The sequence below is a fragment of the Perca fluviatilis genome, chromosome 4 (assembly GCF_010015445.1).
Source record: "Perca fluviatilis chromosome 4, GENO_Pfluv_1.0, whole genome shotgun sequence".
NCBI lineage: Eukaryota > Metazoa > Chordata > Actinopteri > Perciformes > Percidae > Perca > Perca fluviatilis.
In genome coordinates, this window is record NC_053115.1 from 39,072,347 (window position 1) to 39,092,906 (window position 20,560).

At 42.9% G+C, this 20,560-nt stretch overlaps 1 protein-coding gene across 1 annotated transcript in view; it reads right to left on the reverse strand.

Annotated features, from left to right (window-relative positions):
* Window positions 1-20,560, reverse strand: part of LOC120557117 — an 89,926-nt gene that overhangs the window by 59,789 nt on the left and 9,577 nt on the right. The gene's annotated exons all lie outside the window — the stretch shown is intronic.

Genomic DNA, 20,560 nt, shown 5'->3' on the forward strand with positions numbered 1-20,560 from the left:
TGCCACTCTTCCATAAAGGCCAGATTTGTGCAGTATACGACTGATTGTTGTCCTATGGACAGAGTCTCCCACCTCAGCTGTAGATCTCTGCAGTTCATCCAGAGTGATCATGGGCCTCTTGGCTGCATCTCTGATCAGTCTTCTCATTGTATGAGCTGAAAGTTTAGAGGGACGGCCGGGTCTTCGTAGATTTGTAGTGGTCTGATACTCCTTCCATTTCAATATTATCGCTTGCACAGTGCTCCTTGGGATGTTTAAAGCTTGGGAAATCTTTTTGTATCCAAATCCGGCTTTAAACTTCTCCACAACAGTATCTCGGACCTGCCTGGTGTGTTCCTTGTTCTTCATGATGCTCTGGCTTTAAACCGGACCTCTGAGACTATCACAGAGCAGGTGCATTTATACGGAGACTTGATTACACACAGCTGGATTCTATTTATCATCATTAGTCATTTAGGTCAACATTGGATCATTCAATGATCCTCACTGAACTTCTGGGAGAGTTTGCTGCACTGAAAGTAAAGGGGCTGAATAATTTTGCACGCCCACTTTTTCAGTTTTTTATTTGTTAAAAAAGTTTGAAATAGCCAATGAATTTCGTTCCACTTCATAATTGGGACCCACTTGTTGTTGATTCTTCACAAAAAATTACAGTTTTATATCTTTATGTTTGAGGCCTGAAATGTGGCAAAAGGTCGAAACGTTCAAGGGGGCCGAATACTTTCGCAAGGCACTGTATCTTTGTATATTTTAACTTGCAACATACACAGTATACATAGCCCATAATTATTTCTTAACATTTCAATACACTGTAAATGCAGCCTCTATCTCTGAATGGGTAAAGCACTGGTATAGCAACTGCATGACAGCTATTACTGCTTTTTTCTTTTGTGTGAATAACCAAATTATTTATGGCTAGTAAAGTTGAACTTTGGATTGCTGTCATCCTTGATTCTAGGGACTGACTGACTGATCTGGGGAGTGCAAGCAAGGGCCGTTAAGAAAATATACAAATGTGACATTTCTTAACGGTCTTAACTTGCGCTCCCCACATCCCTTAACCAGCTCACACAGTTTGAAAGAAAACACGTAAAGTGGTCTTGATGGTAATAATAATAAAAAAAGTCCTCTAACTTATGTCTGAGAGGTTTGAGACATTAACGTTAACATTAGCCCAAAATAAAGTCGATTTGAGACAAGAACGAGTAACGTTAACTTAAGTGGTCTCGAAAACACAGACAGCTACACGACAGGAGAATTAACAGCCCTAAGCGATAAACAAGTAAGCTTCCTTTCTTTCTTTTCCCTGTGTACAACTTAGCCACAAACAAACATGGTGGATTGTAGAAGTGATGAGGCTTGTTTTTTTGTGTTTAACCGGGGCTTCTTCTTCATCACTCAACGTTCTTATCTCGGCATTCATCCATCCATCCATCCATCCATCTTCGTCCGCTTATCCGGTGTCGGGTCGCGGGGGGAGCAGCTCCAGCAGGGGACCCCAAACTTCCCTTTCCCGAGCAACATTAACCAGCTCCGACTGGGGGATCCCGAGGCGTTCCCAGGCCAGGTTGGAGATATAATCCCTCCACCTAGTCCTGGGTCTTCCCCGAGGCCTCCTCCCAGCTGGACGTGCCTGGAACACCTCCCTAGGGAGGCGCCCAGGGGGCATCCTCACCAGATGCCCGAACCACCTCAACTGGCTCCTTTCGACGCAAAGGAGCAGCGGCTCTACTCCGAGCTCCTCACGGATGACTGAGCTTCTCACCCTATCTCTAAGGGAGACGCCAGCCACCCTCCTGAGGAAACCCATTTCGGCCGCTTGCACCCTGGATCTCGTTCTTTCGGTCATGACCCAGCCTTCATGACCATAGGTGAGGGTAGGAACGAAAACTGACCGGTAGATCGAGAGCTTTGCCTTCTGGCTCAGCTCTCTTTTCGTCACAACGGTGCAATAGATGGAATGTAATACCGCACCCGCTGCGCCGATTCTCCGACCAATCTCCCGCTCCATTGTCCCCTCACTCGCGAACAAAACCCCAAGGTACTTGAACTCCTTCACTTGGGGTAATCTCGGCATTCAAAGTTGTTAAAATGTTAGCGTTCATTTTGAGCAGGTGAACATATTTCTGGAGAGTAAAAAGAGGTTCGTAAAGAAGCAGCTAGCTTAACTATCCAGCTCTGACTTTTGTGTGAAACATTATCGTTGAAGTTTTGTCGGTTGAACCAACAATTAATATCATTGTGGAGTTGCTTTTTTAACGTCTATTACACGGTTAAAACGTTACTACAGCACTGTTACACTAAGTCAAGTTAATGAATTCGTTTGTAATATAAAGCTATACATGCAGATATTGTATCAGCTAGCTAGCTAGTATTAGATTTTATTTTTAAATAAACTGAACGCTCGCTAACCTTAACGTTACTTGGGTTACTTAACTAAATGCTAGGCAACCAAGGCATTGTCATTGCTAGCAGGAGAACAAATGTAACTGACCATGTAACTGACCATTAACGTAAACTTAATACAGTTACTGAAACAAACAACAAATAGCTCTTGATAACAAAAAAAAAGATGCATTTACCTCTATGTGCTTTTTCAAATTCGATGGTGAATTCTTGAAAGCCAGCAGTTCATGGTGTTTTGGTTGGCACAATTTGCAGCACATTCGCCAGGAGTCATTTTTCATGCCTACTATGTCAAACATCTCTCTGAGATAAGGCCAAGGATGATTGGGAATGTCTTGCTGCTTGTCTGCCGAATCTCTGGGATCTCCGTTTTGTTCATTTTCAATGTCGCCATCCATAATACTACGTTAACGTTACCCATCAAGCCGCAATGATTTGCTGTGAATGAATGCCGCCAATCTGTCGAGTCGTCTTATAGTGGTGCGTCAAATGCGACGTATATTCCCATCCAATTAGATTGAATTTGGTATTGATGACGCGAAAAATAATAACGGTAACTCCACTGAAATTAAAGTAACGAGCCACTTTTGTAAAATGTAAGGAGTAGAAAGTACCGATATTTGTGTTAAAAATGTAAGGAGTAAAAGTAAAAAGTCGCCACAAAAATAAATAGTAAAGTAAAGTAAAAATACCTGAAAAATCTACTTAAGTACAGTAACGAAGTATTTGTACTTCGTTACTTCCCATCTCTGATCGCTAGCTACGCAGTAACAGCCGTAGGGACAACAGCGCTAATTAGTTAGCTTACATTGCAACTTGTTGAACGTTAACTTACAGGTGTGTCAACATGCAGCGGCTCTGCAAAAAGGAAACGAGATGAATGAGGACATAAACGTCCACATAAATATTCCCAAAGAAGCCATTCACCGTGTCTCACTTCACCGTCAACAGAAATGTTCAGTTTACTGTAAATTAGAGCAGCCGATAGCCCGCTAGCTCACTACAACGCGTCAGCTAATGTTCCAATTCCTGCAGTGATTAAAACAGCAGCTGGGTCATTTGTGCACCACGGCAGCACCCAATAAAATATACGGCTACTACCACAGCCCGTAAGGTGGTGTTGAGTAGCTAATAGACGAAGGATTGCATTACAGAATTTTTACGTTGCTATGGACGAAGGATTCCAACCGTAGAGACGGAACGGACTGTTTTCTCTAGTGGAAGCAATACAATCGTATTTAAATCAATAAACTCCCATTTAAATCAATATTTTGTCAAGTTATTAGTCAAATTATTGATTTATTTGGTAAGTAGCCATGTAATAAGTGGGATAATGTAGAGCGAGGCGGTCGTTATAGCGAATACAACCCCTTCAGGCTGATTCAAGATCGGGGTCCTGATCACCCTGTCGGGGTTGTATTCGCTATAACAACCGCCTCGCTCTACATTATCCCTTACTTAATGGACGACGGCGAGGCGTGAACCATGGTCAATTGCCAAATAACATATTTTTAAAACATTAGTTCATATTTTAATTAGTTTTACAATCGAAATTTAAAGTTTATCCAAACAATAACTCCGTTTCCCTGGTTACGCCTGGCGGTTTGACTAATACCTGGAACAGTCATTCCCATCCATCAGGTTCTTATGCAATGCAAACATTGTAGACTACCCCAGGAATTAAGAAGGACCTTAGATACGACTTGCCTCCCTTAGCAACCGGAGATATTTATATAGTCCACTCAGCTGATAGAACCCTTCAGTTTAGCTATGAGCCAGAAAGCTAACGCTATGCTAGCAAGTCAATAACATTGTGTACAGTTGACAATCAGTAAAAATAATCTGACAGTATGCTGAACAACAAGACAAGCTAGCTATCCAGCCATGTCATTGTCCCCAAAACAATATAAAAACTTTTACGAAGAATTTGATCCACGATTATGTTACTGTCGGCGGCAGCGGCGCAGCCTGAAGCAGCGACCTGAACAGTGAACGGGACGTGAGAAATAACGTTATTCTCTGAGAAACAAAGTCAGTCCAGAGGGCCAGTAGAACTTACTTCTTGCAGCCTGTGTGTTTTAGCGCCATCCTGTGGTGTTCAGAGGACGAGTTGGAAATAGGGTTGTACCGATGGACGATATCATCGTCCATCGTGATGGCTGGCCGACATCACGATGGAGAGCCACCATCGTGATGCGCCCCCCCCCCCCACCCTGTCAAACACACTAATCCTAGTCGCGGGCGCTGGACGGGAAATTGACAAGTGCGTCGGTCTTAAACTAGCAAAGACACAAAGACAGGACATAGGGCTCCTTAAGTGGAAGCTACTTTTTCCCCCTTTACGTGCAACCTATTCGTGAAAAAGACCATCGCTTTGAGCAGACTGCTGATTGGCTGTAGTGATACATTCTCTCTCTCTCCCTGTCAGTTGTAGCTCGCTCTACCTTCTAGTAACGTTGGACACAGCGGTCTTGAGTGAGAGAGAAAAAAGCGTTAAAAGTGGAACGCTATCACACTTTCCTTTCTCCCCTCATTGGACTAAGTTTGTCGACGCTACTCTGTGCATGCATCAATAAGTAAGTCTGAGGTCCTGTAGGTATGGGACGATGTTATGCAGGATTTATGAATGTACGTTAGCAACAGTAGGCTAATTCACGAGGGTGCTATTTTATGGGTGAGCTAATACTGCGCATCTGTTCATGTGCGCTGCAAGAGTTATGTTTCTGTTTATTGAATGCGTTATTCAGTGCAAAAATAACCTAGAATGTAGTTTAAACTCAGTAATGATGGTATATTAGGTTATTACTGTCGCTCTGTTGAAGGCAGACGTCCCACTGTACTGTCGTTACGCAGATCACGGACATCTGATTGACTTTACTGCACCATAGAGTTAAGTGAAAGTAGGTCAAGTTGTAAAACCTACCAGCAGGGCACCACTTACAGAGGGCATTTAAATGTATCTCTAATCGTTTCTATGTTAACAGTTGGCCCATAGTAGTAGAAAAAAATATTCATGTAAAGAGATATGAGCAACCCCCCCGCCGGCCCTGATATCATCATCCATCACAATGTTTTACTGTAAACATCGTCAACTGCCAATTTAGGGGACATCGCCCAACCCTAGTTGGAAATAATAAATCCACATTTCCTTTTTGATTTAATGTAGCGCAATCATTTAGAACAGTAAACAGACAGTTTCACCGGAACTCCTTTAGTAGGTGTCCTATATCACTTTTTAATGGACACCCTGCAGCCAATCAGAATCAAGTATTCACCCAGACCATGGTATAACCTGTAAGAGCTGCTAGGTGAGTGGTTACAACACTGAGCTTAGGTCTGGGAGTCTGGAGTTTGATTCTCCGGTGAGGTGATGTCTTTTTCATTTTGGATTGGATAATTTGTGCAAGTCAGGGCCCGCGAACGCAAAATTTTTTTTGCAGGGTGGTAGGGGAAGACTCATGAATATGCCTGGTCTGGTTGGGTTGGTTAGATTTAGGCAAGAGGAGTGGGATTGGTTATGGTTAGGGTAAGAATGTCAGGGCGATAATGTTCCAAAAAGGTGTAATACATGAGTAGTATGGATAACTGTGTGTAAATATATGCCAAGGTACTGTAAATGCACAGGGGTGCAAATAGCATACATTGATATTTGTACCAGACGGGGTATTAATAGAACACATTGCTGTGTGCACCAGGGTACGAATAGCATACACTGCTAATTGTACCAGGGGTGCAAATAGCCTCACCCTTTATAAAAAGCTTTAAAGAATATATAGAGATTCATATTTAATAACACTCATATTGAGATACAGTTTCAGGTCTCTCAACACAATTATCTCTTCTAGCGAATTAAACAACAAAAGAATCTATATTTTGTTTTTGGAAAATGTTTGAGCATAATTCTATTCTGAGACAATAGACATGGTCATGGTTTATTTATTTGAATTCATCCTTCAGCATGAAATCCTTTTGGAAGATCTCTTCAGGCTTTGCTGGTTCAATCAGAATTACTACAACTAGATGATAATTAATGATATAAAACTACAAGTTGAATATTACTGAGCCACATAAGAACTTTTTTCTCAAATCCTTTTCACTAAAGCGTGATTTATGGTCCTGCTGAGGCTCCATGCAGACCTTTGGCCGTAGCCAACATAAGTGACCTGAAGTTTATACGTGTGCGATGGTGTGTGCGTCGATCTCTTTAAGAGAATAGCAGGGCCAACGTGTGTGTGTGTGTGTGTGGGGAGTGTGTGGTAGAGCCAGTGAGAGAGTCATAGTGAGAGAAACAAAGTGTCTCCTCTGTTCTTTCTGACTACGGTGGGAAATCTGGAGCAGGAGAAGTGAACCCTCTCCTTGATTTCATGTTGTTCATGGAGAAGGAGAACCAGGAAATGAGTCGGGGGAAATGCAAAGCTACCAAGCCACGGCAGTGTGTCGCCGAGGCGTGTAGTTACATTTTTCGGGTGGTGCGTGTCCCACGCAACATCTAGGCAAGTCCCACTCTACGAAACAGCCCGTTTGGTTTACCTAGAGGAGTCAAGGTTAGGATAGCCGACTGGTCAGGTGATAGGACCTGAACAAATCAGGTTCCGTTACCTTGCATGGACATCTGCCCAATGGTAGCGTGTGAATGCTATTGAAGGGCGGGTCTGGCCTAGAAGTTGCGTGGGTTCCACAATAATGCAGCTCCGGCGTAGGGTCCGTGCCTCCACGTACGTAGCCATGGTGTAGTTTTACGCAGAAGCATAAATCACGCTTGACACCTGTGTATGTATTGTTTCATACCTTATTTTTTTATTTTTGTCCGCTTAGGCCAATTTAAGTAGGAGTTAACTGGCGCTAACTGGAGCTAACCGCTAATCGAGCCTTCAGTCAATGTCCTCTCCGTGCCGTATCCATTAACTGGAACGTTATTTATGCACTCAAGCCCGAATAAAACCCGGCATTTTATTAAGTTTGCTGTAAAAATTTTAAAATACAATCAAATGTTTCAATGACAGAAATCTGTTCAAATTAGATCTTAATGAGTGCAACACAGACATGTATAGTACAAAACAGCGTGACGTTATTAAGATCCCCAAAACACTGATTAAAACCCTGAACAATGATCCATAACAACCAAAATGAACAACAATTAACTTTGGATAGCTTTAGTGTAATATGATTTAACAGGAGTTAGGAGGTGCACACAGCCAGGGTTGAGATTTATAATAACATTTAACTTCATGTATTGATCTTAGTATGGGTTTAAGGTTAAGTTGTTAATACATTTCACCTCTGGGTAATGTTAATCAGATCATTTAACTGCTGAACCATACATTTTATTTGACAAACTAACCAGATTTAGTTGACAGAGCACAGCTACACTTCATCTGTATCATCTTCTATCTGGTTTGTTTAATATGTAAAAATATATTTCTTTCTAAATTATCTTGTCATGTTGTCATTTTTTTTCAATAAATAGTTCATAAACCTTTGTTTAACAAGTTTATTGTTGAACCCAGCCGTCACATCCCGCGCGACCCACCACCACAACTAAATTCTCAACCTGTGGGAATCACCGCTCTGACCTCCATTTTAATAATCTTTTTAGAGAAACAGGTCAGGTCTTAGATCTTGAGGCAGTTTGCATACAGGCCTCACAGAGGGCTGGAGGAGGCTACAGTTACTCTGCTTAACGGGCTTTTAAGACCCCTGGATGGTAAAGGGACTTATGTAAGACTTTTATTTGTGGATTTGACCTCCTCTTTTAACACGATCCAACCCATGTTTTAACCAGAAGGCTTTTGAAACAGTTTGATTTAAGTAATAATCTGGTGGGTTGGATCCTTGACTTTCTAACTAAGAGGACACAGATAGTTAGGGTCTATGGAGTCTAGAGCCCCGACCTTCCACTTCTGGGATTCCGCCGGATGTCCGTTACCTAATGCTTTACCTAGTCATTTAAAAATGTAATCATGAACAGGGGTGAATCGAGATTGTGATTTTATAACTATGTATCGTGCAGGCCTAGTGTCCATATATGCGTTGTTTTCACAGATGAGATCGCCGCGCTTCCCAGTATTGCTTGCTAGTGAGCTTGCCACCAGTTTCTCTGGGGCTGGCTGTTACCGAATTTCAAAACCGACCATATTGGCGGCTCGTTTGGAATACAATGTCATACTTTACCTAAATAGTTCACCGAAACGTGTTTCTGAAAACATTTTAAGCGAGAAATAGGCATTGCACGGCACTCCCATAGAAATGAATGGGAAGCGGGAAAAATACGCAGACAATGGAGACACACCATCAGTCTTGTCGTTTTCCTTGGGGTCATGGTTTGGTGAGAGGAATCCTTAAACCAGATAGTGAAATGGTCCAGTCAGCTGATTGGGGAGCCACAACTTAACCCAGCATCCCTGTACACCAGACAGTTACAGAGGATAGCTCCATCTATCTTAAATGATGACTTCCTCCCCTTTGTACAGGGATTTTAAGCTTCTTCCCTCCAGACAGAGGGTTTTAATCCCACGGTGCTCCTGCTGCTATCACTGAGCTGAACAAGAGGTAGTGATATTTGCACAAATATGATTGAAGCATTTTAATTTGATTGTAAACCTGCTTTTATCTACTTTATTTGAGAGATTATTTATTTGTATGTTTTTTACTCTCTCACTCTCTTATGTCCTAATTGGTGGAACCTTGAGTATTTCTATTTGTATTAGATTAGAGTAGTAGTAGAGGACTTGTGTCAGTTCTTGGTGTGTTTTCGTAGTTGTGTGTCATGATGGATGTCATACTCTTGCTGCAGAACAAATCTACCTAGGGGTACAAATAAATTAACCTGAAAAATGATCAGTTAAGAGTTACATCACATACTTGTTGATGTAGAGATCAGTGACGGCATCAAAATCAGGACTCACCTGAGGTTTTCTCTGGTCCTTTACCTAAAAGAAAAAAACAAAATATGTTAGAGTGCTTGTGAAATATCCTTCATCATCTTGGCAGAGAGGCAACACTGAGAAAAACACCTGAACTTAGTTTCCTGTTGAGTGAACAGAATTTGGTTTTCACCATCTAAATGTGATTGGAGAAAAAGAAGACAGTCTCAGATTTAACAAACCGTGTAGTTCAAATGCAGTTTAAAGATCTGTACAGCACTTTATGTGAAGCTTAATGTGATCTATATCTAGTCAATTTTTGTCAGTATATACTCTGTAAATTTGACGGTTTGTGTTCTTGCAGTTTGTGTGAATACAGCACAAAAATACACAAAAAACAAAAACACTACACGTTTGCTACAGCGAGCTAGGACTTGTCACGACCTGGCTCAAAGGTCACACAAATTACCCCGCAACAGACTGTCTAATAGAACCTGCTGCTAAACCTGACAGAGGAGGACACCAGTCACAACAAGACCACACCAACCAGAGGCCCGTTCCAGAAAGCAGGTTTAGTGAAAACTCTGAGTTGGTTAACCCTGAGATGAGGGAAACTCTGGGTTTTCCGTTCCAGAAAGAGAGGTAACTTAACCTCGGAGTCAGTTACTATGGTAACTGAGTCTGTGAACGTAACCTGGTCGGGAGCAGGATTTCTTCAAGAAACCTTGAGTTTCTCTCAGTCTCCTCCCTCTGAGAGGAATTCATTTCCTCATTCATTCATTCAGTCTGTATCAGGCGCATTTTAATGCAGTTTTATCTGCATGAATAAAAAAATGTATTGGTTTATATTAGGCAGATTATAAAAGTTTTTTTCTCAAACATGTCACGTCCTTTTGTCGACGATCCCGTTGATGAAAAAGCTGTATTAATTCAGAGAGAGTTTACGTCGGTATTGAGTCCCGACTATAGATGTATTTTCATTTCCACATAACCGATTTGAGAGGTATTTTTTTATCACAGTGCATTAGATATGTAGATATCTTATCCATCCTCATATCACTAACATCAACCATCGTGGACAGGCTTTAACATCCCAGCAGATTCTTTGTATCGCATTACGTTTTTTGCAAACAGCAGTTTTTTTTACAACAGTTAAGCGGATCATACTGTAATAGTAGGCTAAGCCACTGTATGCAGAGCCATCAGAAAAGTGTGACTCGCTCTGAAACGTTTTTTAAACGTTTTTGTAGTGTTCCCTGGACAGTAGAGCCATTAAAAAGAAATACATCATTATACATTATAGTTCTGTTAATGATCATGGTGCTGCAGCCTCAGAATGGGATTAGTATAGTTTACTTTTTCGCCCGCAGGATTGCACCTAAATGAAATTATAGGTTTAATACAATTCCAGTTTTCACCAGTAATAATATAAGTTAACTGTGATTAAATATGAAATTAATGCACTGTGAATGCGTACGCATTGACTCAAGCAGCAATTTTCTCCCACACCAATTCTCTCTTTTGCAGCAGCAGCCGCTGTCTTGCTTTTTTAACGAAATACATGTTCAAACTCGCTGTTTGTCCGCATGAGTATTTCCGGCGACCCGTTTGTTTGTGGTTGTTACCATGGTGAATCGTAGAATCATGGGTCCATTCATACTGCCTTTTGTGCACGTGCGTAACCCTGAGTGAACATACTCCGAGTTGATTGAACCAACTCAAATCAGCTGTTCTGGAACCGAAAACTTGGAGCTTCCCATCTCAGGGTAAATCAACTCAGACATCAGGGTTAGACTCAGAGTTTGTTAAACCTCCTACCTGGAACGGACCCCATGACTACTCTGGCACTCCTATTTATAGACAGGTGAGCAATCAATTGCTCCAGGTGTCACTCATCAGTCCTCATTAGCCAATGCCCAACTCCCAGCCACCAAAGGAACTTAGTAGGCCTAGGAGCCGTCACAGACTGGACACAACAGCTGTGTGTGTTTTTGTAACCGTTCATACTGAACTAAAAAAGGATTCCATACTCCAGTTCTGTTATTTCCCTCCAGAGCCTCTCATTCCTCCCCTCAGTGTGAAGGTTTCACTCAGTTTGAAACATTTTCAACTACTGCAGATATATTTATCAAAACTCTAAAAAAAACTTACACATAAACAATAACAATAATTATATCTTGAATATAAAAACCTCACCACTGATATGCACAAAGGTATCCGCAGACCTGGTATGGTTGATTTTCTTCTGTGAGGCTACACAGTGATAGTGACCGGTCTTGGTCACAGTAGTTTGGAGGGTGATGTCGTAGCTGCCTCCTCTTTCTGAGAACTGGGGCTCTTTGGCAGCAAGTGTCTTTCCAGCACTGTCCTGCAATTCCACTTTAAGGTCGGCAGAAGTACCTCGAATCTTACACTGCAGCACAGCCCTGTCGTTTGTTTTACTAACAGTCTTGATAGATGGCTGTAGATCACCTGTGAACACAATGTAAACAGACAACATATGTAGTGACACTTCCCACACCAAGTTTTTACACGAACATTTGTCATGCTAGAAAGATAAATAAATCTTGCAACTGGATCGCATGAAATTTATTGTCCATTATGTAGACAATATATTCCATTACACTCTAGTAATATGAAGAACTCTTTTTAGCTGGATAGTTATACCTTCTACCAACGTCAATGTATCATTAAAGAGATCAAGATAAACTGATAGATGTACTGGATTCATTTGGAACAGTAACTATTAGGTGTCACCCACATGTTACCAATGGACTTAAAATACAGTTACAAAGCATGGTCGTTATTTGGATTTATTTTACATACTCTCTAGTCTATATCTAACTATAAATCAAAGACATTCTGTGTGTGTGTGTGTGTGTGTGTGTGTGTGTGTGTGTGTGTGTGTGTGTGTGTGTGTGTGTATGTGTGTGTATCGGTTGTCTTTTAAATATCTCACGAACCGTTCATTGGATCTATTTCACACTTTGCTTCCTGGGTACCCAATGAACTTGGGTTTCGAATTTGAAGCACTTTGGACAGCGTCTGATATTAATAAACTGAATAAAACTTAACGGCCGCACAATAATGGTTGATAAAAAAATAAATAAAAAACGTTCACCAGGGTGAGGCTGCCGCACCGCACTTGGGTCGGGGTTCCATATCGTTCTGGGCCAGGCCCAGTAGAGTTTGGCAAAAATATGGTAGGTCAAATAACAGACATGGTCGATTGGCATGTGATAAGACACAGACAACCTCCGTAATTATTACAAATGACTAGAGGTCACCAGGTAATACTAATCCAGTGCTAATAGGGCTTAATACGCTGTTTAGTGTCCTTTATACTATTCACTGTTTTCATCTTGAGTCTAAAACCTGATGCTGTGTTTTCAGTTAGTTCTTCTTTTAATGAACCAACACTCTGCTGCAGTGAATGAAGTGTAAAGAACATGTTTATCATCTGGGACCCTCACTGCAGAGCAACGAGTCCTAATAACAAGTTTACTTTGTCCAGGAAAAAAAACTTTATTTACCTCCATGGTATCAAATTATTACCAGGAACCATCACTGTAGATATTCGGAGTTGAGGTTTGGTGCCAGTGTTTAGTTTTTCAGTTTCTAGTTAAGAAATAAAATAATAAAATCATCAATAACTAATATTAGGGATGCACCGATCAGACTTTTTCAGTCTCGATACCGATACCGATGCCAGGGCTTTGTGTATCTGTCGATACCCGATACCGATCCGATACTGTTGCTGAATTAATAAACTGTATACCTTCCACCTTATACCTTCCTTCCACCTTATGGAAGAGAGTAAAGGCACCAGACCTTACTAACTAAACATTACTTTCCTAACTAAGACAAAATAACATAGATGTAATGTATTGAATTCTTATTTATTTGTTATTTAAAAAACAACTGTGCATTCAAATCGAAAATAAAATGTAATCAAACTTCTTAAAATAAATTTAAATAAATAATAATGGGCCACCTTTATATAGGTTTATAATGGCTTATTATACTGTCAGAAATACATAGAATATCTCAAAAACATGTTAATGTCATCATGTTTACTAAAAGCTTTTATTACTAAAGGGTTTGGCTCCACGACATTATACAATAACTTTACATGAAGGGGAATCCATGAAATTGTATTGTGCTGCAAAGTAGTAAAATAAACTCAAATCGAATGAATACACATACAAACAACTTTAACATTGTTTCCCTTTCAAAACAAAATAGTTGTAAGCTAGTTGTAGAACCACTACCTTGGCCACAGGTAAGTTAGGATGTAGTGTTGTTGTAGTGGGCGAGTGAACGGAGCTCCGCTATCAGCCTCCTTCGCTGTTCGAATAATGTCAGTAGGTTGGCGGACGTATTTCAGCGAGGCGAGACATCTTAAATCCAGTGTTTTAATCATTGCTCTGAAACCGTCTTTCTCAACTGTCTGTAGCGGGAACGGAGGTGGATTGCGTTCATAACGTTGTTCCGCTGCATGCTTGAAGTGACAGGTCTAATGTTAGCACGGCCGAGTAACGTTAGAGCGACGGGCAACAACAGCGGCTAAATTATGTCCGAATTGTTAGAAACAAAAAACTTGGGAACAACACACGGCTCCTCTCTTGAGCACACATTGTTCTGGTGTATCTCCGGTCTTTCTTCATCCTCTAGCTAACTTTCTTCTCAGTTCTTGAATGTGCAGTACCGACCGGAGCCACTCCCAGCTTAACAGACTGTTATGCTACCTGGCTAGCTAGGCTAGCAGCTGTAATGTTACCCAGCATGCCATTCGGCGATGTAGCTACATTTGTAAATGTAAAATTATTAGTGTTAGAAACTGTTTGTCTCAAATTGTTATATGCTTTGGTGTTTTATCCTTTTAAAGAGAGTTAGTTGTGGGTTATTAATTATTGTGTTATGAAGTTACTACCATGAGTGAGAAGGCTACGCAGTTAACAGGGGTCCCGGAGCTGCGACGGAGTAAAAAAAAAAAAAACTGGATCGGCCCGTGGATCTGTTAATTTTTCCGATCCACCGATCCAGCTATTTTGTCAATATCTTTACTATGAAAATCTCATATTTTGAAACTGCCGCTGAAAACGGGCGAATCTCAACAAAGCTAGTTGCTTACGTAAGCATCTCAAAATCCGGAACCTTTGTCACAGCCGTGGGTGTATTAAGAGAACGGTCACGCCCCAACATTTACATAGGCTACACAACTGACCTGAGATCAGGTAGTCTTCTGAATCTAGCTAGGTCACGCAGATCTCTGCTATGCCATAACCAAATTCACTTCTGAAACTTTTTCAAGCTAAAATATGGGTCGTTTTTTGCAAATTTTGTCCGACTGTGTGTCGGACTTCAGCGGCCAGTGCTGCCTGGGTTACTGCCTCGCCGCCTGGCCTGCCTTCCTTCACAGACCCCCCCCTGCTGTGAGCTCGATTGAGCTCCGTTACGGCTGGCAACCCACGGCACTTCATACCCGCGCAAAGTCACCGTTTTGTGGGCTAATGGACTACTAAACGCCGGTGCTCTGACAGAGCTCCAGGGCCTGCAGTTCCCCTCTTCCTAATGCCAGGTGTGTGTGAGTAAGAGCGCGGTCAGAGAGCTTGTTATGCCAGCAATCTCTTACCACAGGTTCCATTTAATCTTATAATGTGTGTAATTATAATGTGTTGAGTTATTAAACAAACGATCGGTGAAATACACGCCTCTTGTCCGCGAGTCTCATTGATAGAGCCTGCGGCTATGTGATAGAGCCTGCGGCTGGATGGAGCTAGCTCCTCTTAGAATTCCTCTGGAATTCACAAAAATTCATTAACTTGAAATCGGACACCGTTGTTAGCTTTATAAGACATTTAGTTAGATGTTGTATAAGTGGCGTGACGAAATTCAAACTGTAAATATACTCGAATTACGACCAAAAATGAAACTAACTAGCCGCAATCTTGTACACATAGGATTGTAGGGACAGTCGCAGCTAACGAAACCCTTACAGTTCACAAATATTCATTAACTTGAAATCGGACACTGTTGTTAGCTTTATAAGACATTTAGTTAGATGTTGTATAAGTGGCATGACAAAATTCAAACTGTAAATATACTCGGAATTACGCCGAAAATGAAGCTAACTATCCGTGATTTGTAGCTACACACAGCTAGGATTGAAGAGACAGTCGCAGCTAACGAAACACCTAGCTAAACTTCACAAATATTAATTAACTTGAAATCGGACACCGTTGTTAGCTTTATAAGATATTTAGGTATATGTTGTATAGCTAAGTGGCGTGACATTGTGTGTAACATGTGGTAAGAGATTGCTGGTGTAACAAGCGCGCTGACCGCGCTCTCACTCTCACACAACGGGCCATTTAGCTAGCAGGAAGAGGGGAGCTGCAGGCCCTGGAGCTCTGTCAGGGCTGCCAGCCGTAACGGAGCTCACAGCAGGCCGGGATCTGTGAAGGAAGGCAGGCCGGCCGGCGAGGCAGCAGCACCGCGCCGCAAGTCCCGCTGACACACAGTCTTACCATATTTGCAATTAGCCATCCATTTTCGTAAAACGGCCCATATTTGAGCTTTATATAGTTGATTTCTCACACAAAAAAGTTTCAGAAGTGAATTTGGTAAGGAAACATTGCAGTGTCTGGAATATGAGATTCTGTCGCTTCTCTAATGTGTGTGTATTGGGGATTCGCTCAACCAATCAGCGCGCATCTCTAATGTCTGCGTATGGCAATTCGCTCAACCAATCAGCGCGCAGCTCATCTAAATATTCACGAGCATACCATATTTGGAAGAAAAGCTCTTGTTACAAATAGGGCCAAAACACAGGGATGCATAAGGGCCAATAAAATATCAATTTTCATATCATTTTCAGCCCACCCAATGTTACATACCCCATTAGGAGACCATAAGGAAGAGTGTGAAATACCCTATATAATCATTCTATCACCCCTTTAAATTGTTTTTGAAAACTAAACATTTAGACAATTTTAGCACAAATTATGAGATCATTTGCCGATTTTTAATAATTCTTCACCAAATTATAATATATTAATTAATTAATGTTTTTTTGAGGAAATGTTTTGGGTGGGCCTGTTGAAAAGTGGGTGGGCCTGGGCCCGTCAGGCCCATAACCCATAACGCCGTGCCTGCTACCAAGCTACCTATGACACTGATTAGCCTATTATTGCTAATTATAGACATTATAGCCTATTCATTTAAAATTAAACATGTCTTAAATTAGGCTATTATAATGGTGTGTTATATGCAAACAGCATTGCTAGTGTAGTTTATTTATTTAGCCTTTACCTTTACCTTTACCTACATGTATAACCAAATTATCATTTGAAAGTGTTTGTTCTGCTCTTTATATGGGTTGTCTCCATTTGTTTTTAGCACTAACAGTCACGGAGTAGTAGTAGTAGTTTAGCATCATGGATTTCGTTTTTTAGTTTGTGCTCACCTTTCTTTGAAAAGAAGTCAGTTACCAATTGTTTCCTCTCCTTTAGTTTTCTCTCCTCCTCCTGTCTTTCCTTTCTTTTTGGTAGCATGATTTGACTTACTTTGAGAAAGACATTTCTACAGCAGAAGTTTGCACTCCACCAGACGCTCAACTGATCTAACTTAAACGAAATGCGTGCAGATGGACTTAACCATTTGGCGCATTAGCAAGGGGTGGTTGAGACCTTAAATAGTCTTTTTTTTGTATACAAAATGTAGTCAGTACACTAACTTTACATTTCATCTGACATTCATTATGAAATTTAATTAGGAAATGAAAATATCCAGGTGAAATAAAATATATTCCAGACTTTTCAAGGGCCCTCTGTTGCATGTTGGTGAATAAGGACACTGCACAAACTCCGAGTTAAGAACATTGACATATATATATTAAGAACCGTGTATTGGCAAAGCTGCACAACGGGCAAAACCGGAAAAGCCTCCAACATTAATGACTTCCTGTTACATGAGAACATACCAAATTCCCCACAGGGTGGAGCTGTTGCCTAAGCAGTGCAACAGTATACCCTGTAACATCTCCCTTCCTGTAGTAAGATGTCCAAACATGAAATGGCATTGTCAATAAACATGAACTTCAGCAAAACTCTACCTGTCAGCTCTGCAGAGAACATGCCGACTTAACAACAGGCTATACAAATGAACATAAAAACCTAATTTACCTAACATAACTGTTGCAACACAACTACTGATATAACGGCTGTTAACAGTGTTCTTGTTTTCATGTGATCACTTCCCTTATACCGTTTGTCCCTTTTAAAGGTCCAATCTATCCCAAGGCTTAATCAGCCTGCCACTCCGGGAGTATGCCTGGCCCTGCTCTTCTCGGTGTGGCGTGCAAATGGTCTGTGATGGATGGGGTGTCCCCCTATTACTGGTGTCTGTCTCTTCCTTGCCGTCCTCGCTCGCAGAGCCTCCCTCTGTTGCATGTGCGCCCCCCAGGATGCTCCGAGGAACGTTCCAGATGGCCTGATAACAGCGAGGGGGCTCCCTCCGCTGGCCTAAGATCGACCCTGTTGCGACGGTATGTTGTCCCCTCCATGTTAACAACATAGGACTTGGGGCCCGCCTGCTGCAGGCACACACCTTTCCTCCACCGGTCCGTCCTGTCTCCAGGGAGTGGTTTCATCCTGATGGGCTGGCCGACATTGAGCTCAGGCAAATCTTTAGCTGACCTGTCGTAGTTCAGTTTCGCCACCTGGCGTTTCACACACAGTTTGACAGGTATGTCAGTGAGGACGTGGGGCATCAGCAGCTGGTCTGCTACAGGAAGGTGTGTCCGCAGTCTCCGTGACATCAGCCGCTGTGCAGGGCTGCAGTGCAGTCCCTCCGTGGGCGTGTTTCTCCAGTGGAGGATAGTTTTCCATGGGTCCTCGCCGGCAAATGCGGCTCTTCTACACAGGTTTTTTACAATCTTTACTGCCGACTCTGCTTTGCCATTGGCCTTTGGGTGTCTTGGTGATGAGGTAACATGCTCAAAGCACCACTCTTTTGCAAATGTCCTGAAAGTTCCACATGCAAACTGACATCCACAGTCAGAGATGACCCGGTCTGGAATGCAGTGGCGTGCAAATTGGGCCTTGCACCTCAGGACCGTAGTTTCAGCAGAGAGGTCAGGAAGCAGATCGACCTCCCAGAAGTCAGAGTAGTGGTCCACCACGAGCAGGAAATCCTTTCCTGCATGGCTGAACAGGTCCATGTTCACTATCTGCCAGGGAAGTGTGGGGAGCGGGTGAGACATCATTGTCTCCTTCTGTTGTCCATGTGCGTACTCATTGCACACAGAGCATTGCTGTACAAAGTCTTTGATTTCCCCCTGCATGTTGGGCCAAAATAGAGTGTCACGGGCTTGCCTGTAGCAAGCCTCTCCCCCTATGTGGCTGTAGTGAATCCGTCTCAGCATTTCCGGTCGCAAGGTCTTAGGGATGATAACGCGCTGGCTCCTGAAGAGTACCCCGTCTTGCACACTTATTTCGTCTCTGATGGCCCAGTACCCTCTGATCACTATGGGCGTCTCCTCCCTTCAGTCTGGCCATCCCTCAAGCACGACAGTCTTGAGCATCTGAAGGCACACATCCGCCTCTGTGTGTTGTCGGATTTGTGCGAGGCGTTGGCTGGTGACGTTCAGGTAATCTGTCTGCTGAACTGCAGCGGTGTCGTACTGCTCCTGCTGCAGGCTGCAGACCATTTCCCGCCTGTACTGTGTGTCCGTTCTCTGGGGTGGGGTAACAGCTCTGCTGAGCGTGTCACTGATGTACATATTGGGGCCTGGCTTGTACACCACATTGAGGCAGTAGTTCTGAAGCATGAGGAGCATGCTCTGGAGGCGCTTTGGTGCACTGAGGAGGGGCTTACTGAAGATGGACACCAATGGGCGGTGATCCGTCTCTGCTGTAATATCACTCCTCCCATACAGGTAGTAGTGGAATCGCTGACAGGCAAACACAACTCAAGCACTCCTTCTCGATTTGTGCATAATTTTGCTCTGTTTGGGACAATGCACGGGATGCGAATGCAACTGGCTGTCCTTCCTGCAGCAAGCAGCAGCCCAGGCCTGTTTGGCTGGAGTCGCTCTGTATGGTGACCGGTCTGTTAATGTCATAATACTTCCAAACAGGCACCGCCGTGATCAGCGTCTTGATCTCGTTCATGGCTGTGTCGTGCTTTGGCAGCCAGTGCCACTGCACATCCTTATCGAGCAGCCTTCTCAGTGGTTCACAGACCTCAGATAAGCGTGGCATGAACTTGGATAGGTAGTTTACAAACCCCACAAAACGCTGCACCCCTTTCGTGTCTGTGGGGTTGGGCATGTCCAAAACCGCTCTGATCTTGTCAGGGTCAACTTTGAGGCCCTTGGCCGAGAGGACGTGGCCGTGAAAGTGGACTTCCCTGACTCGAAATTGCAGCTTCTTCAGACTCAGTCTCAGTCTCACCTCCCTGCATCTGTCCATCAGTGCGGTGAGGTTTGTACAAACGCGTCCCGCGCGTCCACCAGCGTGAAGATGCGTGCTTTTGGCAGCTTATACAGCACATCATTTAGGGTGGGCATAAGGTAATGGGACCGCTTGAGAGCCCGGTTCAGGGGTTTGGGGTCAATGCAGAGCCTAAGTTTCTCAGGCTTCTTCACTATGACCAGATTACTGATCCAGTCAGTGGGTTGTGTGACTGTGACTAAATGTCCATCGTTCTCATACTGATCCAGCTGTGCTTTAACTGCTGCTTTGAGGGCCACTGCCACGTTTCTGGGAGCGCACTGCACAGGGGCTACCGTGCTGTCCAGCTGAAAATTAGCCGGCTGGCTAACACTGGCACATTTACAGAAATGTTGATTAATGTGTGTTGTCCTTTATAAATAAAGAATAAGAATAATAAGAATAAGAGTGCTGAACAGGCCCATTGAGTTCATCCAAGCACTGTTTCAAGTTTCAGTCTGGTGAGGCTAGGCTGAAGAGCCGTCCTGGGTGCTAGTCTCATTTTGTCCTTGATGCTCATCACATTGCAGGTTGCTCCAGAGTCGAGCTGGCATCTCTGGGGCCCGTTCTGCAGTGGGAGGTTGACAAACCACTTCCTCCCCCGTGTGTTCACTGCTCCTATGCTCATAGCTGTGTAGATCTGGCCCAGATTGCAGTCATCGTCATCTTGGTCCTCTTCAGAGGGGGCGTCCAGAGTATGTTAGTGCCGTGTGTTTTGGCCTCTTTTCATGCATACTTTGGCGAAGTGATTGGGTATGCCACATGAGCGGCATGCCTTCCCAAACGCAGGGCACT